We start from the raw sequence: 27,794 nt of genomic DNA, 5'->3' as shown, positions 1-27,794 counted from the left end.
CCTCTTGGGAAAAGACAGACATCCCCATATAATGGTAGCAAACTTGTAATGCAACTCTGATAACAAACATTCAGAGCAGTAGAAGCATGTAGTCTTAGATGCATAATCACAAGTGAAAGTAAATCTCTCTTTGATGAAACCCAGTGAGGGCATATTCATGCAGCAAAGCTTTGCATTTCTTACAAACAAGAGTGAAAGTCATCATAATAAAAAAAAAATCTTGTTAAATACTTTTTAGGTTGATGATGATGTATTTAGCAAGGTAGTTATAGTGGTTTGGGGTGCTTATGAATTTAAGAACCTTTCCATATTTATTTCCATATAAAATAAAAAGCTTTGAAAGCCCTGTGAACAAAAGGTAAAACTTTGTCCAAGAAATAAAAATAAACTTTGTAGTGCTGCTAGAATAAATAGTGTTGAAGCATCACAAATAGCATTTGTCTTTGTTTTTTGAAGGAAATCATGTTGCCTTAACCATGATGGGCTTTCTTGTGTGGTTTTTTTTTTACTTTGGCCTCTCACTTAGCAGTTACCCACAGAACATTACCATTGCATGTTGCCACTTTGATGTTCTCTCTTGGTTAAACTGAATATATTACTTTCACTGAGAATATGAGATTGCATTGATGTTTTGTTATGCCTTTGGAAGGTAGGAAAACTTAAATGTAGTCAATAACAGTGCATATGTGTGTTTCTCTTTTTTAGTGGAGGCGATAGTGGAGTTTGACTACAAAGCTCAACATGATGATGAGCTGACAATTACTGTAGGTGACATAATCACCAATATCAAGAAAGATGATGGAGGCTGGTGGGAAGGACAGCTCAAAGGCAGAAGAGGTTTGTTCCCTGACAACTTTGTAAGAGTGAGTACAAAGTGGAACTGTTCTTGTGTTGTGTGTACAAGCTTCGTGTATTGTGCTGTCCAGGCTGAATATCAGCCTTTATATCATATTATTTTTTATATCCAAAACCATAGTATATTGCATATACATGTGTTGTGTATATGCATATATTGCACATATACAATATACTGCATATATATAATGCAATGTTCTATTGAGACAATGTTACAAAGAAAAGATTACTTTCTTTGCAAATTCAAGCTGAAAATAAAAGAAGCTACCCCTACATTTCTCTGCTGTTCAGTGAAAATATTTGACTTCATGGTCTGAAAACAAAGCAGTTATTCTAGAATAATTTATGGGCCATTGCATTTAAAATATTTTTTCTTCTCTGTACAGATTCTGCTTTTCCAGAATGTTTTCTTAGGTTTTATAGAAGCTTTTTTTGGTAAATACTTATTCCTGGCTAAACTAGTTGAGAATAATTAGATTTTCCCATAGAATTGCCTATAAAAACACTTTAAAAAAACACTATTCACGTAATATACCAAATAACTTGTAGTAATCCTTATTTTAGAGCAACCATTCAGAGGTTTAGAAAGAATTTTATTTTTTTTTTTTTAACTGGGCATTTGTGTTTGCACATGTCTGCACATATGAAGCCAGCTATTAGTACCTCTGGGCCTCCTTGATTTGTCATTGCAGATCTAGGCTGTTAATTTCTATAAATCTCCAAAAACCTGGTTCTCCACTATAGAAGAGAGACCAAGAACTACAATAAATTACACAAATAAATTATATGTTAACCTTTCAGTAAAGCTTCTGAAGAGCTTTGGTACTTTCCCTTTTCTAAGGGTATAAATGTCTTTTTTTTTAAAACTTCTTCTGTGTAAGCTTGTTGTATGTTTAGACATATGGACATAATGAAGTAATTTCATTTTGCTTCCATGGTGCTGCATGTGTTGAAGTAACTGGGGGAAGTGGTCTGGTTGTGAGTTGAGCCAGCCCATAGCAGGGGGTGTGGGGGTGGACATGGGAGCCTCAGGTGTCTCTGTGGGGGTGAGCACACACCTGATCATTGTTCCTGCCGTTGGCAAGGAGGAAGAGCAGCTCTGTGTGTGTCAGGTAGCAAAAATTAGGAGCAAGCCAGGGCCTCAATGAGATGAAAGGGCATGGTGGAGGGCAATGTTTTTGTTTTTTTTTTTTTCTTATCTCTCAAAATACACACTTTGAGATAGGGGAAAGAAGCTGTTTTGGTATTCATTGTGTGTTGGTAATATTTTTCTGCTTGAGCTCTGGTGAACTGAACTGTAGGACAAATGCAGACTTCCTCTAGATTTTTTCCTGGCTGGTATTTTAAATCTGCTGCTGATTTTAGGAGGTGTTGGGTTTAGTGTTCTAAACAAATGCAGCATATGAATGTCTGTATGGGAATATAATAATCTAAAGATTTGCAAGTTGACATCATTAGTACCTAATTTTAAGGCCTCTTCTTTCTAAAATGACTTCAGACTGTGGCATCCTGTCACATAATTGAAATATAAATAGCTTTTTCTCAATAGAAAGTTCTGAAACAACAGTAAATTGTTTAGATTTTGTCTTCTTATGAAATACCACTCCCTGCTCTTTCCTTCCTGCCTTTTTCTTTTTTTAATCGACATCCAAGGCTGTTTTCTAAACAACTGGAAACCACATTGTGTTCAAGCTGAGAAGGAGGAAGAATTTAAAGTAAAAAATGTTTTTCTTAGCCGAGCATTTTCTCTCTAAACTAGGTAAGATGGTGTAGAAGATACACACACTTAAAGTAGAGTTAGTTTATGAATCTCTTGAGTGAAAACCTTAATTTTTCTTGTGTAATTCTCCTGTATGGAGAGCTATAGTCAAAACATCAGTCCTATTGGAAAGCTTGTTGAGCATATTCACTCTGCCCAGTAAGATTATAAGTAATTATGAACTTTCTCTTGATTATAGAAAGTTTTAACAAGTGATTGCAGTGTTGGGCTCACCAGCAGTCAGTTCATGCCCCACTGGCAAAATGTGTGTCAACAAAGTAATTGAGAAGCAGGCAAAAAGGGATGCTACAGACAAGTGGTGGACTTGAATGAGACTCCAAATTGCTATTTCTTATCAATATTGGTTTTAAGAGTAGTTGAGAAAGTTATTCAAAGGTTAAAAACTACAAGTTACATTCTTGAGGTACTTTGTGTTCTACTTTCAAGAGGTACAAATTATTTCTTATGGTGAAGATCTTTTCCATCCTGTGACTTTATTTGGTTTTGAATAAATTAATTATGATTCCAAATAAACTGTTGGGGTTTTAAAAAATTGAATGTTTGGGCTGAAATGAAATCATGGAATTGACACTGTAGAGAGCATTGAATGGCTTCTGTTACTGTTTCTGCACAGAGTCTGGAAGTTGAGTTTGGAGGGAAAAAAGTAGGAATCAGAAGTGGCAAAATTAGGGAAATAGAATATATTGGAATATTTATGAAAATACACTGATTTGAAATATTATTTAAGAAATAAATCCCCCGTATTTTTTCAAGAGAATGTAAAAGAGGTTGTGAATGTGCAAAAGACTTTTGGAGTTGCCTGTAGAAAAAGTGTAAGTAAAAGTAAATTTCTTGGAATAGATAAAAATTAGGAGACTGTTGAAGAGGAGTTGGCTGAAGATAGATGTGAGACAGAAAGAGGAAAGGGGAGGTAGCAATGATATACATGAATACATACGCAGTTCTTTTTTTTCAAGGGACTTTCTCTACAAAGTTGTAGCAGAGGTGCTTCCTGTTCTTGAATCTACAAAACAACTGCTCTGAATTTTTTGTATATTTGTACGTATAGTGACGAAAAAGAAGGATTCATACCCTTCTTATGCTCTGAAATTCAATATGCAAGGCTTAACAGAAAAGGTATTTGGAATTCGTTTTCTCTTTCTTTTTTCATTGCCTAGTAGTCTGTGGCTATGGCCACTCAGAAGATCATGATGAAGAAATTTGTTTAAATATGAGAAAAATCTTGGGTATCTCTCTAAAATCTAACTTACCTCTGTCAAGATTTGAAGATAACTACTTATTAGAGATAATGGTGCTGAATGTATCCTTAGAAATGTATCGAAGTGTATTTGGTTGTCGTCTTCTGTTTTCTTTCAATTTTTCAGGCAGAGAAATAGAATACGAGTGGAGAGTTATGTACTGTTCCTGGTGTCTGTTTTAATCCTCAGTTATGCAGCTGACAAAGGGGAGGTATCAGGTGTGATTGCAGTGTTGTTCATTTATGTGATATAAAGTTGGTTTTCGATGTCTTTCTTGCTTGAAAACTTTGACTTGAAATCCATGCTCTGCAGCATAAAACTGTGTTTGTGTGATTGCATCTGAGACAGATTTTGGTGATAGCAGATGAAGATGTAGAAAGCAGGAAACTGGTGCAGAGCCATGCTTGCTGGCTTTAATTTTCAAAGTAAGTTCTATGTGGGATTGAGTAGTGTTATAGTGGTAAACTGAATCTGCAGCATGCAACAACCTGAAAGCTTCTCTGTACTCCAGAGGACTTGCTAATATTATTAGCAGAATTGGAAAGCTTAGGCAGGAGGTATAGTGTAGTTGTTTTTGAAATTCAGGTGTACAGCTTGTGTTTTAGAACCAGTGAAACTGGGCGGGGATTTGTGTAACTGTACTGCTGCCTTGGGTCAGAAAAGCAATCTGGATTTCTTGTTATGCAAACAGGATACAGTCTTTAAATAGTGCACATTAGTTGTAGGATATCAGTCAAAGATGTTCATGCTGAATCATAGGTACATGGTCCAGGTCCTTATCTGTTACTTGTCATTTAATTTTCTAGTCTGTATGGTTTATTTGCATTTATCACAACCAGCCAGAGTTTGTGGGGGGACTGTGAGTAATTTCTTGCTGAGACCCTTGTGCTTGTTACACAACCCTACCTATCTCTGTTCATGCTTTCATGAAACTTTTCATAAAACATAAAAAGGTGTAGGAGTGTTTTGGGGTAGGATGGTCGGGACGGATGGAGACAAGAGATCTCTGAGGCCAGGTCTTGGAACTTGTGGTTTATTGCAAAGGGCGTGGGTGCAAGGGCCCTGCTTGGAGCTGCCAGCCACAGCTCGGAGCAGACACGTAAGAGCAAGAGTAAGAAGAAGGGTGAGAGAGTAAGAGTAAAGAGAGCTAAGAGAGTAAGATCAATAGTAAAAGGAAGGGCAAGAGAGTAGGAGAGTAAAAAGTTAAGAGTAAAAGGAAACGTAAGAGAATAAGAGGTAAGAGAGCGAGGTTCCCGTTACAATTAACCTTCTGTGCTGAGTATTCTAATTTTCACTAACCAATCCAATACAAGATACAAATCTTATAGCATTTACATACAGCCTATAAGAATCACTTCATTACCATACTGTGTTACATTTTAAACCCTAAAAACTACTCTGTGGACCCCTTCTGCCAGGCTAGTAGAGTCTTCTCTGACCCTTGGACCTGTCTGCAAGCAGAGCGAATTGTTCAATCAAGAGGGGATTACTTTCAGCTGGCCATACTTTTGTTTTCCAGTTGTTCAGTAACTAAGGTTTGGTATCTCAAAGATGGGTTTCATTTCAATCTTGCTTATAGTTTCCATATTCTCAAAATCTTTTGCCAGGCAATCATATTCATAAGCTTTTCCTGTTTCAACTTCCCCAACAAAATGGTCCTTTGCACATGCAGGGGACTTTTGCAGCAGATTTTTGGCTCCTGGGCAGGAAAACAGAATATTTCCTATGTCTGGGAGCACTTTGGTTCCTGCAGTGTTTTCTGCTTCCCCAGTTGCTGCTTGGTACCTGCCAGGGCAGAGAGCTGACCAACTCCTGTTGTCCTTCCCTGCTGCTTTACCAGAGCCTTTTGCAATCTCTGGCAACTCTGCCACTTCCTGCCTTTGCTCTGGGGTTTGTAGGTTCTTAGGGCCTTCACTGCTCTCCTCAGCAGTGTGTGTACTATCAATTAAGTGATGTCTGGGTCAGCTTTGCCTCAGTAACCACTTGTCGTGGGTTCAGTCCCCATACACTTGAGTGAGTGGCCACTCACTTAAGAGTTGGACTTGATCCTTGTAGGTCCCTTCCAACTCAGAATATCCCGTGATTCTGGGAAAGGTGTGGCATTAGCACAGGCACTGAGGTTATGTGTACACTAGGGAAATTATTTCTGTCTACCTGAAAAGATAACTTCCTGGGGTACTCTTGATTTGTTTTTATTTATCTATATTCTTAACACCTTGGCAGGCATTTACCACTCAATTAGTGAGCTTTTTCTTTTGCTGTTTTTGGAAATGTTACTAGATATTCTAGATACTTGTTTTCAGGAAGTGTTTTACATTGTGGGATCCTAACTGAATGAGAGTCAGGTGTAATAGCTTCTTATTCCTAATTTTGGCTATGGCCATTAAACTTGTTATACTTATGGTGAAATGCAAGAGAATGAAATCATGTGAAAATGTTGTCTCTTAGGTTTTCTTGTCAACATCAATCAAGATTTTGTGAGGAGAAATGTAACATCACAGGATGTTATTATTTTTCATTGCTGTTGTTATTACTCTTAGAGCGGTGAAAGCAAAAGTAGTAGAAGAAAATCTTTCTCCCTCTTCCAGCCCATCTCCTCACAATGACACAGACTGACCAAGATTGTCTCGTGCCAGTCAATGGTCTGTGTCGTGGCTCACCCCGTAGGGAAATTGAGCGCAGAGCAGTGACGGCACTCTGGGCTGTCCTCGATGCCCAAGGTGTGATTGCAAAGGATGTCACACCTCAACCTGTTCACCTGCATTCAGAGGAGCTCAGGGAGCTCCAGTGAAGCAGCTGCCCTGCGTGTTTGGCCTGGAAGTGATTTGAAACTCCCTGGCAGTGAGGGAGGCCCTTTCCCATTCCACGTCCCAGGGAACTGGAGCTGTTCCCAGGTGGATGGAAGCGTGCCATGCTCGTTGCAGTCAGCAGGATGGATCCTGTATGTCTGTCATGGGAGCAAGTGTGGGTTTGGCTGTCCTGGGGTGACCAGTTTGTTGGATATGTTTTGATGGCAGGCTTTGAGGGGAGGGGTTACTCAGGGGAGTGTGGGGGTGTGGAAAAGAGGAAAAATGGTGGTGGTTTGGGTCTGTCAGCTGTTGGATCTTTTGTGGAAATTGGCCTGTAAACATTTAAGGAAATATGTGAAAGTAAGAGTACATGCAGCAGTCGTGTAGTGAGCACAGAGTAATGTGAAGCTTCCATGTTAAAGTGTTTACTCGTTGTTAGTGACTAGTACATTATATTGCAAAAAGTCACCTTCTGAAAAGACAGTGGCTTACTTGTAATTATATGCTGATAGGACTGATAGAAATTCTGCTGTGGATCCAGCTCCTCCCATGGCAGGGGGATTTGAGCTAAATGATCTTTAAGGTCCCTTCCATCCTTTAACCATTCTGTGATTTTATAAATTTGAAAATAAAGTTTGTTTTGCATTCTTTATGCAATGTAATTGCTGAGATCTAAAACCATCCTTATTTAAATACACATAATATTTCTTACTGATAGGGTTAATTTGGGTACTATCAATTTATATACAAAGAAGACTCAATTATTTCCTCTTCTTGCCCAGGCTGGTTTTTGTAGTTTTAGGAAGACCTCAGTAGAGCATTCCAGTTTAAAATATGCTGTTGTTTAAGTTGTAAGTTACAAAAACTCTAATTTGGGCTAAAAGGGATGCAATTACATTTTTTCTTTCTTCCCTTCCTGAAGCTCCAAGTCACGAGGAGAATCTGATCAGAGATTGAAATAAGAACCCAATGTGCCATCTAGAAGTCATCTTTTCAAATATATAATTTCTTTGGAACTGTAATATAATAATTCTTTAAGGTAGCTTCAATTTATTCTGAACTTAGTTATTATTTGAAGAGTGTGTTATACAAAGAATTCAATGTGGTTTTGGCAGTAGCCTCTTGAAGTAGTCATAAGGATTTGTAGAACTGGCAGGATTAGATGGTTCACAGCATTTCTCCAGCCTAGTACTAAAAGCCTGTGGGGCAAAGAGAAGGTGTCCTAAACTTATGTTGTGTCTTCCCAAAATCAGTTTTCTTTTATTTCCCCTCCCCTCTGACAAACTTACAAGCTCCGGATGTTTTTATTTTCTCTGTAGATTGTGTGTGGGTGGATATGTTAGTAATCCATGTATTTTGGTCTGATTCATTTTCACACTTGGCCTGGCAATTGTTTTACTGTTGGAGGAGGCTGCTGTGAGAAGCTCTTCTCTGTAGGTAGAATCTGTAGAGGTTCTAGCAGTATTTGCATACAAGCATCTTGCAAAACATACTTCTACAGTTTTGGACTTGAAGAGAGTACAGCTGTGTACCTGACTTTTCCTGACAGGACCAAAAACCTCATTAAAATTCTTAAAACAACAAGCTCCTAGAAATTGAATAGCAGTTCAGTCTCACTGCTGTTTGAAGCTAATGTGAGAATACTTGTTAATACTTCCACCTTCTTTTCAGTTTAATTATGAAGCCCTCAGATGGATTCCCTCAAGTTTAGGAAATATTTTCTGATTTTAATGGTTTTAATATTTTTTGTTTGTTTGTTTTTGAAAAAAGGGTATAAGAGAAGCAGTATTCTGAAAGCCTGTGGAGTACCTGCAGTGTTTAATAATCATAATGGTGAAAGGTTGTGCTTCAGCCTTAATCTGCTAAATAATCCATTTATATAGAACAATACAGCCTGTATCCAGACTTCATCTATTGATTGTTTTTCAGTTTATATTAATCAAGTGTTAACAGTAACAGTAAGTAAGAACGAAGATGAGAGCAACAGGGACATGTAGGAAAAAACTATCAGAGATTGATGCTCTAGCTGTTGCTGCCATGACTTAGTGTTACTCTTTAGGTTCTGATCAAACACTGTAATTTATTAACAGTAAACGTGCATATGTGGGGTTTTTTTAGTGGTGTTGATTTTTAATTTCTTTGTTTTTTTGTTGTTTTATTTAGGATTTACATCTATGTATAGGAGTGCTCTTTTTTCTGAAGTGTCATGTATAGACATGTAACAGTTTTCATGTTTTTATAAAGTGATTATCAACTGGAATGACAGACTACTTGCATTATTTGCTATTGGAAGTAGTACTTGACTAATTAGGTATCTTTATATTCTGTTCCTGTAAGTGCTGCAATTTCCTCCTAGGATCTTTTGGGAACTGTTTGGGAAGCTAGTGGTGAAGAGAGTCCTTAAAGGGTCTGCCATTTCCTGCTGTCACCTAATTATGTACTCTACTAGAATTTCACTCGCACTGTTAGTAAAATATAAAATTATAATATGTCAGAGTATATTAGAGCAGTTTAGGTTTATGAACAGAGAACATGTTATTCTCTTCAGAGCCGGAAAGAGCTGAGTGTGTGTGAGCCTCTAAATCCTCATTTTTTGGCTTTGTTACAGCCATAGCAAATATATCATTGTTTATATATAGACACTCTAGTTATTCAGTTACTATGGAAAAAGCCAAAGGTGCAGGTAAACGACCATCATGTAATAGGATGGGTTATTTACTCACTCTGACTTCAGACTTCTTCAGTGATGGATACTTAATGCCAGTGGTTGTGATGGGAGATGGTGAGGGATGGAAGGAAAACAAGTAGAGCATACATTTTAAAAAACAGCATTGCTGCTTCCCACCCAGGGAGAAGGAACGAGGCAAACCTTTCATTTTTACAGAAGGTGGTAATGACTTTTGTTTTTATTGAATTCTCTATTTAATGGGAATATTGAGAGAAGCAAATGCATCACAAGTCACTCAAGAATCTGCAAGGTGTTGTGTATCTGGTGTTTCACAAAACCTTACTTTGTCCATTTCCCACTTGGTGAGGACTCACTTCATCTTTTGAAAGATTGAGTCAGTACTTGCTCTTCCAGAGGGCTTGCATTTGTCTTCCCAGAGGCAATAGGCCACTATTATCAAAAGCCCTTTTTAAAAACACCCTTCAAGACATACTGTCTCTAAAACAGAAACTTCTTTCATAATTTTCATGACTGCTTCATGTTACAAGCTACTGCCATTATATTTTGGCTGGTTCCTTACAACCAGCTTAGCTAAGCCTTGGTTTCCCTTTTAAACATGCTTTGGTGTGTTTAGGCTGCCTGATGTATCTGTCAGTATTTACCTATTAATTGTTAACACAAACCAAATGAAAATATCTTTTAGTCTTTTTGGCTGAAAATTATTCTCTTCCTACTTGGAGCCAAGAGCATTACACCATTGAGCTTTGCTTTTGCCACCTGTGCTTATCAGATTTTTGCTTGCTTGAAGGAGTTTAAAATTTTTGTTCCCTCACCCCAAGCTTCCTTATGATGGTTGTCCAGGACCTTGCCAGCAGGTGAGCAGACTGCCTGTCCTAGTGCTTGTGCTGTCATGTTATCTGCATGACACTACAGAGACATGGCTCTTACACTATCATCAGCCAAATCACTGGCCCAATGAATGCCTAATAATCATAGGTAGAAGAAAGTAAGGTGCAAATCTTTGTGTTTCCTTTATGCTTCCCCAATGTCCCATGGCTCAGTTTTATTGTGATATCAAAATGTAATCTGTTCCTCCTTTAAAAGTCCCTCTAAATTGACCTGAGTTATTCTCCTTCCAGAATTGAATTAGAGAAATAAGGATGGAAAAATGCCTGTAATTCAGACCTACCGAATTATCTATTTTGAATAAAAAAATAGCTGACATTCACCCACCAAAAATCTGCAAGCACATCTCAACATAGCCTTCAACAAATTTTCAAATTCTGTGTTGTTTTGGAGGCGTCTTGTTCTAAAACTTAGTTTGAATACTTGCTATATATTTTGTGGAACAAACCACTTATCAGTAGAACTACCTGACATGTAATGTGGTGCAGGTACAGAAGGACACATGCTCAGGCTTTTACTTTTGTTCCCACAAAACTTATGAATTTTGCAACCTTGAGTTGATTTGTAATACTATGTGGTGTATCTGCTATATTTACCTTTCTTTGTCCTTTCAAACTGAGAGAACCTGAAGGCCTATGATCATGAACTTGAATTCACAGTTTACACGATCACAGAATATTCCAAGTTGGAAGGGACCCGCAAGGATCATGAAGTCCCACTCTTCAGTGAAGCATTCATATGGGGATTGAACCCACAGCCTTAGCATTACTAGGTCACAATTACTGATGGTTAATTCAAAAGCAAAAACTGGCTTATTGCTGATGTTTTGTAAAAGTACAGAATGTTCAAGTAAAATGCTGGAAGGAATCAGCATTTGAGTTGTTGTACTGTGAGACACCACCAGTTTTTTTCCTTGCAGAAGAAAAAAAAATATACTTTGAAACCTTTCAGTGGTTCACTGAAGTTGATAGAATGACAAGGAGGATACAACAGAGCGTGTGGGACTGAGCGCTGCATTTCATAATTCTTAATTGCTCTGTGCTTCTGCACAGAAAACTTTCTAATTTCTGTATTATTAGCCCACGCGTTTTTACTAGGCTGTTTGAATTTCTGCAGCCTGTCATTCAATGTGAGATTTTTTTTAGAGACCAGTCAAACTGGTGGACATCAGAGGAAAATGTTGAGTAAGTAGAAGAAGAATGACTCATTAAACTGTAAAATCAAAGCTCTTTCTCAAACTGTAATCCTTTTTCAGGTGTTTTTCAGAAATACATGTATATGTGTCCATGCAGGAGGCATGCATGATGTGTGTTGTATGCAGAAATAATCACTGGGTCTAAAACTACAATATACGAGTTAAGGCATAGGAATTTTTTTTAAAAAGGAGTTTTATTTTACAAAGTAAAGAAATTACGTTTATCCTGTGCTGTCCATTAATTCGACCTTTTTTACTCCACTGAGCAATTTTATAAGGATTTTTTTTTTCTATACAAGAGTTTGTACAAGGAAATAGCATGTGTTACTCACCCTTCTGAACCCTGGTGATACTTGCAGTGACATTGTAATATTGACCGCATTTCTTTTTGCTGGGATTTTCACCATTGCATTGTTTCCTTAGTGAACATTGAGATATTTAAAAAAGGGTAGTTTTTGGTCTCTTTGAGTGTACTCTACTCCCAGTAAGTTTTCTTTAAAGCTTATGTATTTCCATTAGAAGCTGCCATTCTCTTCCCATTTTCCCACCCCACAGCTTTTGTGTGGGTTTTATTTTCTCATGAAGCTGAAACTGGGCATACAAGTTCCAGGGCTGAAGAATTCCTTCAGGGCTCCCTTACTCATGCCTGGAGTTAGTGGTAATATGTTGTTAGCCTGCCTCTCCAATCCCTGTACTGTGTCCTTCTGCTGTCAAATCGCAGCCCCATGACACTGAGCCCTGTAAAGGATGAGAGAAAATATTAATTACAGCTGTGTTAGAGAGAGGTTTTATTTTAAGGCTATTGTATTACTGGAGGCTTTCTCAGTCATGCTTTTGAGCTTGTCTGTCCTAAAATGAGATTCTCAAGTCCTACCATTGAAGAATGTATCTGGAAAGACAGACAGGGAGATGGGATTTGAGTTTTGACAACCAGCAGTACCAGTATTTGCTAATGAGTGCTAACAGATGTATTTGTTTTCTACTGATGTTTTAGACATTAATAAAGTGAAAACAGGATTTACAGGGAGAGGCTAAATTACTATCTCTTACTAGATTGTGTTGTTGGAAAAATTGACTAGGCTCCCACACTCAGTATCCCTTCATCAGATTTGCCAACCAGCAATGAAATAAAAGCTAAATACTGGCTACAGGCAATTGTTTTTAGTTAAAGCCAAATAATATTTGCTATTTAGACTGCTTGAGAGAGAAGGGAAGTTTGCATCACTGGAGCATAATGTGGAGTAGTAGAGGGAGAAGTGAACTTGAAAATGGCATTTTTGATATTGTGGTGCCATTATAGTGATGCTACCATTTTATGGAATTTCATCTCAAAGTAGTAAGGTTTTGCATTACTGCTGCTGTCAGGGAAATGCATGTAAACAGGACTTGTGAAAATGTGTCACATGTAATGATTCAGTGACAATACAGAGTGATTAACTACAAGTGCTCTTCTAGGTGTGCAAAAAAAAAAATCACCCCAACATAAGTGTCTGATGAAGAAAGATCATTTGGTAGCATTAACAGAGCTCCTTGATTTTTTTTTTTTTTTTTTTTTTTTTGGTGTTAACAGTGACCTCTTGAAATATTTTTCTTTTTTCTGAATGTATGTGCCTTTTGATGAGGAGCAAAAAGCATAAGATAATACAAAACCAAATTGTTCTTGTGATCATTGTGGATGAGCAGTTCACTTGTGATAGGAAGTTGCACCTCCTGCTCCTGTGTTCTTTCATGGTTATAAGGGTGTTAGTGTGAAGTACTGCCAGAGAGCTTCTGCAATGCAGCACCTCTACAGCAGAGCTTTGCTTCAGGGCCATCTAGTAAAACCCTGTACAGCAAGCAAGCAGGCTGTACCTGTGAAAGCTCAATCAGCTAAACCAGTTCTGCTACTTGAAGTCAGTGGCAGGGGCTTCTGCTGGTTCAGTTGCTAATCACATTCCTAGTCTTCCTGCTTCAGCTATGCTGGCAGGAGTTTGTAAATAGGTACCGTTTTAGGAAATTCCACTTTGGTTGTTTAACATATATAGCATTGTAGTATTTTAATTTTTTTTTCCCCCCATCTCCTTTTGTATCTTTCTTTTCCCTCCTCTCCAAGGAATTTACAACTATGCCTCTTAGTTATATGTACCTGCTTTTGGATATAATTAACCCGTGCCTCTCTTGGAAGAAAGAAGCTCAAGGCTTGAATTCTGTGACTGGAAGAAAGTAGTTAATATTCAGATTTTATTCTCATGGGAAAGTGCTAGAATGAATAATGATAGCTGTGGAAGCTGTATGAGATACTTGGACAACATTTAATATCCAAATAAGTATTGCTTTTTCATAAAACATTAGCATTAACTTCTGGTTTTGTATTCAGCTGTTAGCAGATGAGACAGCTGGAAAGGAGTGATTGAACAGTTTCTCGAACATTTTTTAAAATGAAGAGGATACCTACAGAGTATCTGGAAAAACTTCTTTAACACAAACCCATAGTAAACTAACTGCACTGTACAGATGATTGCAGGAAATGCAGCTAAAGCACCAAATTACATTGTTTGAAATGATAATGAAGCATTTTTGTGCACTGCAGAAACTGTAGCTATGCTAGCACAAAACCAAAGTTGTGTTCAGTGATGTGTTGCCTTGCAAGCTCCTCTGCTGGGTGCACAAAGCCTTGTGTACAGAGAGAAAAATCTGTACAGCTTTCACTGTGTTAGATTTGCTTCTGTGCAAGTGTTTACAGTGGTGTGACTAAGCAAAGCTTGAAAAAGCACACATTTGATCAGGAAATAAAAAGAATAAATAGGAAAAAGACTGAATATTGGGCAAGGACATACATACCATATAAATTCAGATATCTCTGAAAAAGCAGTGCTCTAATAGCTCCCCACACGAAAGTTGGATGCTTTACTTATGTAAATGGTAATTAGCTGCCAGGTTGTATATATGTTCTAAAAATTGCATTTTAATCTCAAAAGTTGTGTTTTAATTAATCATGGCTGTGTGACAATGAGTGTTAGAATTGCTTGAATAGTTATATTTTACATGGCTTAATTTATCCGTGAGCTCACATGAATGCTTAGTCTGTGTTTTGTTTTGGCTAGAAAAGTATAGATACCTTTATATGCAGTGTTTTGAATTTGGAAGACCTATTTTATTCTTTGAAATGTCATTCAGTAACTCTAGGTCATATTTGCTTCCACAGTATAAAGCATTCTAAAGCATTCTCTCCTCTCTCTATCATCCTGCAACCCAGCCTGATATCTGAAAAGCAAGTGTTATTTTCATTCATACATCATAAAGGTAATGTAGACAGATCTGTTATAATGCCTCATCCAGAAGAAAATCTCAGAGGAAACTAAATTGAGACGGAAAAATTATTTTCTCAGAAAGAAGCTTGAGGGAGGTTCCTGGGGAGTAGCAGATAGCAAAAGATCATCATCTTTTTAAGAAGGAAAAGAAGGAAAATTTGGGGAACTTAAGCCTCATGTTTGCCTCCTGGAGGCCATTTCCAAACATATGAAGGACAAGAAGATGGCTGGGAGTAATCAGTGTGGATTTATGAAAGGCAAGTTTTGTCTGAACCATCTGTTAGTCTTCTACCAGAAGATCACTGACTTGGCGGAGTGAACGTTGTTTATGTTGACTTCAGCAAAACTTTTGTCATTGTCTTCCATAACTTGAAAAAAATGATGAGGTGCAGTACAGGTGGGTGGAAAAAGCTGTCTGAAATGCCAGACTCAAAGGGCAGCAGGAGGTCCAGCTGCAGGCTGGTCACTGGCAGTGGTGCCACGGGGGTGGGTGATGGGGCTGATGCTGCTCAGGGTGTGCACTAATGACCAGGAGGACAGGGCAGAGAGGACTCTGAGCAAGTTGGCAGGTGCTGCAGAACTGGTGAGTGTTGGACTCCCCCGAGGGTCATGCTGCCATTCCCAGAGGCCTGGAGAGGCTGGAGAAACGGGCTGACAGGATGCTCATGAGCAGAGGGCAATGCCAGGTCCTGCAGCTGGAGAGGAATAATCCCAGGCAGGAGTCCAGGCTGTGCCTGAGGGTCTGGAAAGCAGCTTTGTGGAGAAGGGCCCAGGGATCCTGGTGGACATGAGGCAGAGCATGAGGCAGCAGCGTGTGCCTGTGGCAGGGGCAGCTCCAGGCTCCCTGGGCTGTTTTAGGCAGAGTGCTGGGAGCAGGAGGAGTGATGTGATCCTTGTGCTCTTGTCCTTTCTGCTGAGGCACCTGTGGAGTTCTGTGTTTAGTTGTGTGTTCTCAGGGAGAGGAGGGAGATGGAGGGAGCAGAGTGAGTCCTGTGCAGAGCCATGAAGGTGGTTGAGGGATCGGAGCCTGGGGCATGTGGGGAGAGTCTGAAAGAGATGGGACTGTTCTGTCTGGAGAAGAGAAGGCTCAGGCTGATGTTATTAAGTGTCTGAATACGTGATGTGTTAAAGTACAAAAAGTGGAGCCAGAGTCCTCCTGGCAGTAGACAGTGAAAGGAGGATAGACAGTGGGTGTGAACTGAATTACAGGAAAATCATTTAAACATAAGAAAAAATGTTTGTGGTTAGCCAAACAGTGGAACAGGTTGTCCAAGGATATTGTGGAGCCTTCATCCTTGAATGTCATTAACAGCCAGCTGAGCACAGCCTTGAGTATCTTGCTCTCATTGACCCTGCTCCAGTGGGTTAGACTAGGAAAACTGCAGAGCTGCCTCCCTGCCTTGGCCATTCTGTAAGCCTGTAAAAGCAATTATCTGGATCACAGTACTTCAGCTCAATAGGGATCACTCAACTATGGAGTAGTAAACAGGAGGGCTAGTAGAAGTACAAGACACCTAGAGGGTGTTCTCTTTCTGAATAGAGCAGAATAGGTGTCACCTATTCCTGAGAATAAGCAATGCCTTTTCTGTATAATCAAGTTAAGTGTTGGTTATAGTTTCCACTTCTAATTCTAACTACATATTTTTTCTTTCAATGAGCAACATTTTTCACACTGCAATTAAAAATATGCCTACGTACACACATGCACTTATGCCAAGAATGAAGAAAGAGGTTATAGTCACATTATCAAATTATTATTCTTAAAGCATTTGAATAGGCTGAGTGAACTGTGCCTTTAGGTGATTTTTTTTTTTTAAACAACACCTAGCTGTCTTCAGGCTATACTTTTACATGAATCCCTTTCTCTGTCTCTCATTATTTCTTCCATATGCCACAAGTTCTGAAGTGACCTTTAACCGTGAAGAGGTGAGTTGTTAATTTATTACAAGCCATAAGTGACCCTTCATGAAAGTAGGCATCTACAGAGAATACCCATGTTCTGTTAAAAGCAGCAGTACAAATTCAGGACTTTTCTGTTGTAAAGTAGTCTAGCGGGACAAGAGTGGTTACAGATAGCTGCTGAGAACTTGCAAACAAAGAAATAAAAATATCAGAATGTTAATTAAGATGTTACTCTGAATGCCTTCAAATTACTCAGAGAGGTGAGTGGTGAGGTAACTGCTTAATGTGTGTGTAAGTGTGTATGTATGGGTTGGTGTAGGAATGAGAGAGTAAGGGCATGGGATGAGTTTGGAAAACCTCTCTTAAATCAAATCATTCCCTTACTCTTGTAGGCTCCATGTTTCACATTTATGAAGATTCACTGGATTGTTGATGTGCCCAGCAAATGCTACTCGAGAATCTCTTTGCTCTTGTCGTTAGAAATGTTCCTTTATATGTTCCTTATTATTAATCTTGTGAGTTAAGGTGGCTTTTTGAGGTTTTTATTCCCCATGATGTTTCATCAGTTCTGTTTGCTCTTTGTCTTTAAACAGACTTGGAAGGTCTTCTTTGTGCTTGAGATAGTGTGGTAAGGTAGGCTTTTGTTCTCTTCAGAATACCAGCAGCACTTCTCTTTGTTTTATTTTATGGCCCATGCTAGACAGACACGGCATGATGAAGTGATACGTAGTTCCCAGAATAAACCTCAGTATTGCACTCTATACTGTGTTTGATTCATCCATTATCCATTTAATAATTTTTCTCTCATTTTCAGTAACCTGCAAGTCAATTAATGGGCCTGATTTGTCAAATGGACTCAAGATTATGTGAGAAGCAAAGTTTGTTTGGTCTTTTGAAAATCACAGGAATTTTTAATGCCTTTCTCTAGCTACTCAGAATTGCTATAACTCTCTCTGATGGTCATGATAAGATTTTTTTTTTAACTGTACACTAATGATTAGTTTGAATTTTTTCATGTCATCAGGATTGCTTTTCTCTCCTTAGCTGCTATGCATACAGGTTGGCCTTTTCTCCAAAATTGCTTTTTACTAGGTTGCCTATGGTAAGTGTGTTAATTTGTGGACTTTATCTGTGAGCCAGAGAACCACCTGTGTGCTGTCTGGTAAGCAGGATGATGACTGGGATGAGTATTGTTGACTAAGTTATACATCAAATGAGTGTTGGGTTTTTCACTTACCTGAAATAGCCTCCATTTTAGAGTTCCTGTGGAGCCATCTTTTCCCCACAGCCCTTTCTTTTACTGCTAATTTTAACTTTCTCTAATGAGTTTTTACATCCATAGAATTCCTAAACTGTAGCTGGGGAAAGAAGGATTTAATAATTCAGAGGAAAAATGATTGAGTGAAAAGGGAAAGAAAAATTATTGTGGAAAAAAAAGGTTGTGATGTATATGGGGCTTTATATGCCGTTGTGGAACTATTTAAATAATTTAGCTGCCAAGTGAATCATAATCCTCTTCTGTCATTCATGGAGGGCTCTGTGAAGACAGAAGCTTTGTATGAACAAGATGTTTTCAGAGTAGGGTGTTTGAGCAGCCCATTCTGTCTTGAAGTGAAAATTATTTTTAGCACGCATATTCTATACGCATTGTACCTGTGTGAGAGAAGTACAAAAAGCACAATATCTTGCAGTAGAATTTTGTGCCTGAGTTCAGCAACACTTGGCAGAGACCAGCCAAAATAGAAAATTATTACATTTAGAAATAGAATATTTGCCTCTCTAGGACAAGCTTGTGGAAAAACTGGTATTAGGTTGGTATTAGACTTAGGGAAAATAGAGGAACAGTGAAATTATGATAGAGCAGTTAAAGGAGAAGATTGTAATGGCTGGGGCATGTTTAGTGTTCTGTAAAGTTAAAACTGGTGACCACTGTTAAAACAGATAAAAATAAATAAAAGGATGGAAAAGAACAATGTCCAGAGTAAAAGTTTCTGTGAAATTGCTAACAAGGGCTGAATTTAAGAAGGTGATTCAAAGGAAGTGAAGCAGTGGGTTGGTGTTAAAAGGCTTGGATAGGGCACTGTAACCCAGGGTACTGTGTTGAAAAATGTAAATGCAGTTTAAAAAAAAGCCAGACTACAGTATGATGAAAGTGCACTGGAGGAAATGCAGAGTAATGTTCAACTGCAGCATACCAACTCTGCTGTGTTTCCTTTTGGGTTTTTGGGTTTGTGTTTTTTTTTTTTTTTTTTTTTTGGGGGGGGGTTTAAGTGTTTTTTCTTCCATTTTCTTCCTCAGTTATCATCCTGTTACTAAGCATGTCCCCATGGCTTTCTTTGCAGACCATAAACACTGTCTGTAAACTATCTCTACTGCATCTGTTTCACAGAGGTTTGGTATAAAGACAAGGGACAAGACAAGCAAAAGTTGATGGAATGCATGGGAATTTAAGAACTGGGGCTCAGAGGTGGAGCAGAGTGGCTCTTAGCAGACACCCCATAGGGCCCTCTGTCTATTTGTACTGAGATTACCAAGGTTTAATACAAGCAGTGATGTATTTTTATCTTGTGGTGTTTTCAAATGTGCTATTGTGACTTTATATTGGTTCCATCCAGTTATCCTCCTTTAAAACTGCAGTAAACTGTGTAATCAAGATACATTTCTCTGATTTTCTTTTTGTTTTTGGGGTTTTACTTTTGACAGATGCTCACCAGCAGTTACTTGGCAAAGCTTTGTTCATTAAATCTTTCCTTTGGGTGGTTTGTAGTCTTACCTTCATGGATTTGATCTAAAGCTCATGTAGTCTATTGTATTGGCTTGCACCGCCTATTGCTAATCATAAAGTGCATATTCTTCAATTTATGCTGTTGTTGGAACATTTTAATATTTAACTCTGTACATGTGTGTGTGTGTCATCTATCTCCAAACCATACTATGAGTTTTTTCACAGTCTCTAAGAAGTAGCAGAAAACACTGCAGACTGCATGGACCGATGTTGTCACTTAAAATTACACTCCTATGGAGCTGGCTTATTGCCTTTTTCTTTCTTGAAATCTCACTCTCTTAAATGATATTAATAAAAAATAATTGTCTAAGGACAAAACCTTAAAAGTTGAATTGGGTAGATCTGCTTTGTTGTGAGGTAGCAGAAGGTAGGCCTTGCATCTATTGTCTTTGCAGAGGCCTTGTGTGAATCTGAAGGCTCTTTTCCTCTTTGTGCCAAGTGGTATTAAGACCATCTTTCTTGGTTGCATTTAAAGATCAGAGTCAGCTATGATTTCTGATGTTTGGGATCTCTGCAAACCATACCCCTGGAATGCATGGGAGGCAGTTCTTGTTCATGCTGATGAATTTCTGCTAGAGCAGTTCAGCATGTCTTCATTCTGCAGCTGATTATAATAACTTCAGGCTTTAGGGCTGTAAGTATTCAGCATATTAAGAACTGAACACCTGCATGAACCTAACTTTCCTGAATACCTGATTAATTGCTAATTAATGACTACATTATTTAAAATGGTTCATGTCTTTATGTCCCTTTGCCTGTGAAATGCTTTAGTGACACCTCTAATATTTGCTCACAGTAAAACAGGACTGAACATTCAAGAAGAACATGCAATCTGAACTTCTGTAAACTCTCTAATGGCTGCTGTCATGTTTTCTCTGACACCTGCACTTAACCAGTCTCATTAATACTGTTTGGGGCCACTTTGAGTATAAACAATGCTAAATAAAGATTGCTGTTGTGCAGTACAGCACTACTAGTGCAGATGGCAAACAGCAGTTTCATTTTTTGTGAAGTTGGACCACTTACACAATGTTTGCATAAATTCAAGCATGATCTGATGCAAGGAGAAGTAACATGTTGTTGTGCTTTCAGAGTAGCATGCCAAAAGCAAAGCTAGCTAATGACAATATGTTTCTGATTTGAGCTTCAGGTATAACTTTTTTTTTCTTTTTGGTAATACATGACTGATTCAAATAACAATATGTTTGTATGAACCTAGTGTCCCTATAATGATTATGCAAGATATGTGATCAGAGGGCTCTGTTAGCTTTCTGGAGCTTGAGGATGATCTAGAACGTCTGGTGGTGTACTGTTAAATGTGGAAATTATTTTGCCCTTTAAAGCAGAATTGCATTAATTGGAATTTACTTATAGCTATGAACACACTGAATCTGAATTCTGATGCAATTAAAAATAAGAGGTACTGTCATAATTTTGCTGCCTTCTTGCAATCCTTGTAACAAGAACCACGTGAGGAAGTGACATGACTGTCCTCTTTTCATGAGAAGATGCTGACAGAAGAAACAAGGGTGAGCTAAAAGGCTGCAACAGCTTATTGCAGAAGCTATTTCTACATAGTTTTCTAGCCATTCTGCTGAAATTGGAAGAATAACTATTGTTGTAGTTTACGGTCATAAATAACCCAACCTTGAGAACTTTTCCAACCCAAAAAATGCCACATAACATATTGAAAACTGGTAACTATTGAGGTAAGAGTCATCATATGGCGTGAAAATAATCATCTTGGATGACCACCTGATTTTTTTGTAGGAGTTTTTAGAAGCTACTTTTTGTCAAGAGCAAAGCTTATTTCTGTACCCATTCATTTCTGGTCAGGAAGAAAGGAATTTCCACGTTCCTGGATAGGCTGACCTCCTGATTCAAAAGGGCATGAAACTTTACCATGTTTATTCAAATATGATAGCCTATCATATCAAACACATTTTTTCCCACAGTGTATTTATACTTTAAAAGATCTTAAACAATTAATTTTTGATTTGTAAGAAAGTATACAATTCATGGAGAAAATGATCTACTTGCTCTTTAAAAACAGAATAAATTTAGAATAGATAAATTGACATCACTAAAGCCCGAGGCATAAGTTTAATTAGTTACTGGCATAGCTTCCACTCCAGCTATTATGCAGTACATACCTCAGGGAATGTTTGTCTCAATGGATTTATACTGTCTTATGCTGCATGGATTTTTCTTACCAATGTTAAAAGAAATGAGTGGAAGTATTAGGAAAAACTTTTTTTCGTTAATTCCTGTAATGTTGTTAGACTTCTAAAGCATATAACATTGTATCATTGTCTTAATTTTTTCTTTTCACTCTTTCTGGAATGGGCTTTTGAATCGTTGCAGAGACACTAGAGATTTATTCTATTTCTTGCATGAAATCCTTCTCAGGTACCAGAGCAGTTGTTTTTTTTCAGAGAAAGTATCTGCCTGTATTAGCTGGAACACAGCATGGGTACAAAGCAGGAATGTGGTTTTCTGTTGTTTTTAACAGTGAACCTGAATTTTTGCTGTTAAAGAAAATGCTCATTTTTATGAAATTTATCCCCATTGCAAAATGGCAGCAAATTACCCTTGCACTTTTTTTGGGTCTGAATGTGTTCCGGGTCTCCAAGGGGGTTGCCTGGGAATTTGTTCCAAAACCAGGCTTAGTAGCCTGACTCATGGTCCTGTTCCTGGACACTGTTGGAGGTGCTGGGCATTGAGCTGTGTCTAAGAGCCTGTGTCAGCCCTTTCCAGACTCCTCCTTGTGTGGAGCCACAGGATCTTTTCTGCACCTGCACTCTGAGGAGTCTGGCCACCAATGGTACTGGAGGAAGAGATTCTCTAATAGGCACTGCTTTATCAGGCCTGGAAAGCAGTTGCTGGTGTTCAGACTTTTGGAAATATTACATTTCCCGACTATTACAGCCCAAAACATTCAGACTGAATTATAAAGAAAGTTTGTGTGCTTGTGCACTATGATACTGTCCTAAAACTGGAAGCTGTAGTTTCAGGTCATGCCTTTGATGCCAACTTTAACACATGAGAAACCAGGTATAAAGTTTCTTATTCCTGGGACAAAGAAAGATGAGATACTGATGGAGAAGCCTGTGGTTTGTAATGCACTAATTAGAAGGGATCACTGAAGTAGAGTATCCTCTTCCTTCTGATTTGGAAGAACATGGGAAATTACTAGTAATTAACATGCAGTATTATGGATTTACTTTTCCTTGTTTTGAAACTCCTTAAAACTGGCTGCTAAGAAAACATCTTGAAATGTACAGTTTTGGAGATTTTGTGCTACTTCTATTGTTTATGAAAATACCCTTACTAATTGAGAAACATCATGAACCCTAGAAGTCATCTGTTTGCTTATTCCTACTGTTGGACTATTGGGGTTGCAGAGAAGAGGAAAATACATGCAGGTCTTCAGCTACTCCTAAACCTTCCTTTGACAGATGTGTTAGCGACTATGCCAAAATCTAGGTGTCAGATGTATTATTAACTCTTTCAGTAGCCACAGCCCTTTCAGGATCTTAGGCACCTCATACAATTTTGGCATGACTTCTACCCAATGTGGCTGCTTTAATCTGTGTTCCAGGAGCTCAGACAATTACTTTGTTAGTTTGCCACTTTTTTTTTTTTTTTTTTTGACTCCCAAGTAGCAGCTGAAGGAGTCAGAGTTGTACATTTTTTGTTTTTAAAATGACTGTTCTCTTGCTCATGTTCAAGCTGAACCTCCTCTTCAGAGATCTGGTTGGAGAGACAGATGAATCATCCTCCTCTCTCCCTCCCTCTGCAGTGCCACAAAAAGTCACTGTACCTGATGGCTGAGCTCCTAAGGGAAAGGCAGCTGGAGAGGCTGTATTTTAGAAATTATCTGAGTACTAAGTTATTATGAAATTGACTCAGTGAAAATAATTTAGGAAAAACAATATTTTTAATGAATCATCTGCTAAAAGCCACATTTTTAGAGCATAGAAGGGCTGGGAAATAATGGTTCAAGTTTGGGGATTAAATACTAACGATGATAATGTCTCTTTTTGGTCTGTGAAGTTTTTGGTCTGTGAAGTCTGTGAACATTAGAAAATGTTTCCAGCCCTGGAAACTACTACTTAATATCATGGCTGCAATCCTGAGGCTCTAGATTGGAGCAAGCCTGTATTTCATCAAGCTGTGCGAGTGTGCATGATCACATCATTCAATGAAAGGTTGATTGTTTTAAAATAATTGTCAACAGCTCTATGACCTCATCCTTTGGTGTGAAGGAAGCCAAGAGATTTCTTTCTGTTATTCACTGTTTTTCTCTAAATACATATCAAACAAACTACAAATCCTTCAACAAGAAGGTGGATAGAGAGATAGTAAACATTCAAACAAATGATAAACACATGGAAGATAAAAGTAGAAATAAACATAATCTTGCCTGTTGGCTGGCTTTTAATGCCAGTTCTGTCTAATGTATGCCATAGTGGAAGCAAGAGGAAAGAGTAGGGTAATCTGTTGATGGAATCAAGGAATCCTGAAAGAATATGATGTTGCTAAATATTATAGAACCATACTTGTGGCAGCTGGTATTGGGTGGAATTTACTGTAAGAAATGCTTTTACCTGGTTTCACTACTGCTGTACACGAACCACAAACTGAAATGAACACAACTGCTTAAGCTGTACAAGCATCTTTGTAAAATAGTCGCTTGTGCTCTGTGTGGTTGGTATGAATGAGACTCCTTGACTAGCCTTTTGTAATCACTGTAGTTTACAGCTAATGAATTAGTTCCTTGCAAGAGGAATTCCTTTTCTCTCTGGCATTTATGGAAATAATACGTATTTAAGATTGATAGGATAGGGATCTAGTTACAGTGGGGTGATTTGAAGGTCTGAGGGGTTCCAGGAAGCTCAGACTACATGTCTGAATGTTGCAATGGGAAATCTAACTTGGATTCCAGTATTTAAATGGACATGGCTTGGATCCTGCCAGCCATAGATGCTGACTGCCTGTATCTACATGTCCAGGACAGTGTTCTCAAAGATACAGTGCTGCAGCTGTGGTGGTAGGCAGAGAGTAAGAGTGCCTGGAGTGTTCTTGTCCTCCTGTTACCTTCCTTGAAGTTATGACTTTGGCCTGTTGGGCTTTGCTTTCTGGTGGGGTGGTGGGAGCACTGACTGCCATGTGTACTTGACCCCTCAGCACGGTACTTCTGGATACACTGAAATTTCTGAAGTTTCTTAAGGCTGCTTCGGAAGTTTGTAGAAACTTTCTGAGAGTGTTATCTTTATGTTTGCTACTTGTGAGAGTTCTTTGTCTTTGCTTCTTCCCTTTCTCACTTCCTCCTCCCTCTCCCTCTCTTCTGGTTTAGAGAAACCACCCCATTGAGCAACAGCCTGTAGCCTGCTCAGTGGTTACCTCCAGATAGCTCATGCTCAGTGTGAGCTGTCAGTCAGCACTAAACCCAGAGCACTTCGAATCAAGCTCATAGTGAGAAAATGAAAATACAGCCTTATGTTTATCACAGAAGAGATGGCATGCTTGAATGCTGCTTTGTGTTATAGCAAATAGCTGTACAAGAGGGAAAACTCTGACTCTCACAGAATGTGAATTTAATATATTCTGGTTTTTTAATTTTCTGTTATTAATTTACCTACATGATACATGTTTTCATAGTTTCTTAAAAAGCAGCGCAGCAGTTAGGAGGTAATGCAGACAAGGATAAATCTACAATTAGGTTTGAAGCTTTCAGCTGTGTTTTAAACTGAACTGTACTTTTTATAAAAACATGCTTTCTATTTTTTCTAGTCATATAAAAATCAAAATAATTTTGTAGATATGGGGAAGTATGTCTTGATAGTAAGTTTGAGTGCAATTATTTTTCACCATATACTGGGGGAAAGGGGTGTTTTGTAGCATTTGAGCATCAGAATTCCATCTGGGTTTGTTCATTTGTGTTGTTTTGGGGTTTGTTTCCCAAGTTTTTGAAGAGAAGTTATACTAAAACCTGGGTGATGGTGTGCTGCAACAACTGAGAAATAACGATCTAAAACAAAAAGGGTGTGGGGGAAGCCAGCAACCAAGTATTATTTTAGGCAGCCATTTCTTTTAGCATAGGAATGGTTTTCAGAAAGTGAGGACAGAGAAACAGGCAGTAGATGCCAAAGAATTCTTGCTGGGGCATAGGATCTTGTGGTGCATTTTGAAGGATTTAAGCTCATTTGGAATGTCTGGAGTCCTTTCCCTGTGTTTAGATATTCTTACCCAGGCACTTCCATTGTTCATACTGATCTGGTTTCAGAGGGCTCATGCCAGAGGTGGAAGCTGCCCTGTGAGAGAGGGTGTCTCTCTGTGTGCTCTTGGCCTCCTGCATTCTCCCACTGTCAGCCTTTGTGGAAGAATGGGGAATGTGATGTATGGGAAGGGTTTCAAGACATGTGAAAGTTAGTATTGACCTATGGCAGAGATGAGTTTGGAATAGCCTCTGTTGCTGTGCCTGTATGTGCAGGTGGGCAAAACAATGGGTTAAGAGAGGGTCACACTTTTGGAATTCTCTTTGCAGTAGAAGGAAAGGAATAATCAGTTTTGAGCAAAATCTCTGAGTTGTGGGTATGATCAGAGCTGAAGCCCTTTGTTTATGGTCGCAGGACGTCTGTAAACAATGTGACTTTGACAGGAAGTCTTTTGTTTTACACATGAATAACAAAAAATATTCTGTGTGTCAAGAGTTAGGGCAAAAATGATTATAGATATGTGGGTGGCCTGGAGTCTGCTTGTGTTGGGAGATGGATTAGCTGCAGTTTTTACCTGTGTTTAAATATTTATTAGAGGTCCTATAAAGAAGACCTTTTGAAAGTAATTATGCAAACTAAAAGTATTCATTACTGTCCTACCCACAAGATGCCAGACTTAACAGTGAAATGGCTTTGTGCCTTTTTTCACTAGAAGTGTGCCCAGGAACTACTGAATGAAACATAGAATTAACCAGTTGTTTTGTGGAATTCTCTGTTGTGGGGCCAGTGTGTCTTTTTCCTCATGCCAAACAAATGATTAATTTCTTGTAGTTAATTTCTAGATAATATTGCTTAAGAGAAGTCTAGTTGTTTTGGAGCTGCTTTTGTTAGGTAAAAATGAAATGTTTTCAGTTGTGGTATATTGTACCATTTTTTTTCCTCCTGAATGGAAAGATTAAACAATTGTAACTACTGCATTCTGTAGTTCCAGGGTAAATGTTTTGTCTGGAGTAAAATTCTGCTCTCCACTCAATACTATGATTCCTATGTAATTTATTGGAAACAGGGCTTCACCCTTAAGTATGAGTAGATCTACTTAAAATGTGAGTGGGATGCTGGTTAAATAACAGTTAAAAACAGAACAAAGCCTCTTGTCAAAGTAGATGATGTGCGTGTGTGTTACATTTGATTTACACTCTATCCCAGAATAGACCCAGAACTCTTTTTGTTCCAGTGTACACGTCTTTCAGTAGAATACATTTCTATATTGCAAGGAAAAAAAAAATCATTCCTTTAATGCTGCTTTTCTTCGGCTGTGGGAGAGCTGTACACAGAGGTCAGAAAAGCATTACAAACATTTCAAAGTCAGGCAGAGTACAGAGCTGCAAAACAAAACGCTGTCTTTGTGTGCTGGTCTCAGTAAACCATGTTTTGCTGGCTCCCTGCTTTTGGCTGTAGCCATTGGAAATTGAGAGGCTAAAAGCAAAGCTGGCAGAGATCAGAACCACGTGTGATTTTTGAGTGGAGCACATTACAAGTTCTGGTGCTGTTTGGGGAGAGAAGGGTAGCTCCAGCTTATAACCCTGTTGGGCAGAGCCTCCAGGTGAGTATTCTGCTGCTCTTGAACAGCTCTGAGAGCTCATTTCATCAGCACAGCAAGTTCCACTCTGAAAAACTGAAAGGTGTTGGTGGAGGGATTTTTTTTTAGAGGGAGGGTCTTGGCTTGTTAGCTTGACGTGGCTTTGAGGGTTTTGTGCATCTAAAAAAAGGCACATTATTTTTCTTCTTTTTAGATGTTATTGAGGATACTGCTCTTATAATTAAAAAAAAAAAGAAAAAATCAAACCTCAGACAAGCAGAAAACAACCACAAAAAAACCCAACTACAAATAACTTCCTCAGTTGTTTAGCATGAAATTATTCCTGGGAGATCTTAGCTCATTTATTCTCATGACTTGTATTTCTGATTAAAACCATCCCCCTCTTCCTGTTATTTTACTATTCCTTCCTCTCTGATGTATTTTTAGAGAATAATCACACATATTTTCAATGTATCAAACAAGCCAAGCTCTTTTGATTTTCCCCTTTCAAGTGTCCTTCCCACTGATTGATCCAGCCCTTTGCTTTGCCTCCACAAGTGTGGTTAGTCCTTTACCTCAGAGCTGT

At 38.5% G+C, this 27,794-nt stretch overlaps 1 protein-coding gene across 1 annotated transcript in view; it reads left to right on the top strand.

Moving 5' to 3' along the window:
- The first annotated feature begins 717 nt into the window (after nt 1-717).
- SH3KBP1 (SH3 domain containing kinase binding protein 1) overlaps nt 718-27,794 on the top strand; it is a 184,876-nt gene continuing 157,799 nt past the window's right edge. Inside the window, exon 1 of the mRNA XM_062515143.1 lies at nt 718-863. The gene's annotated coding sequence lies outside the window, so the exon portion shown is untranslated. The remainder of the gene's footprint in view (nt 864-27,794) is intronic.

Source organism: Cinclus cinclus, chromosome 2, assembly GCF_963662255.1.
Source record: "Cinclus cinclus chromosome 2, bCinCin1.1, whole genome shotgun sequence".
NCBI lineage: Eukaryota > Metazoa > Chordata > Aves > Passeriformes > Cinclidae > Cinclus > Cinclus cinclus.
This window is presented reverse-complemented; position numbering and strand designations above follow the sequence as displayed.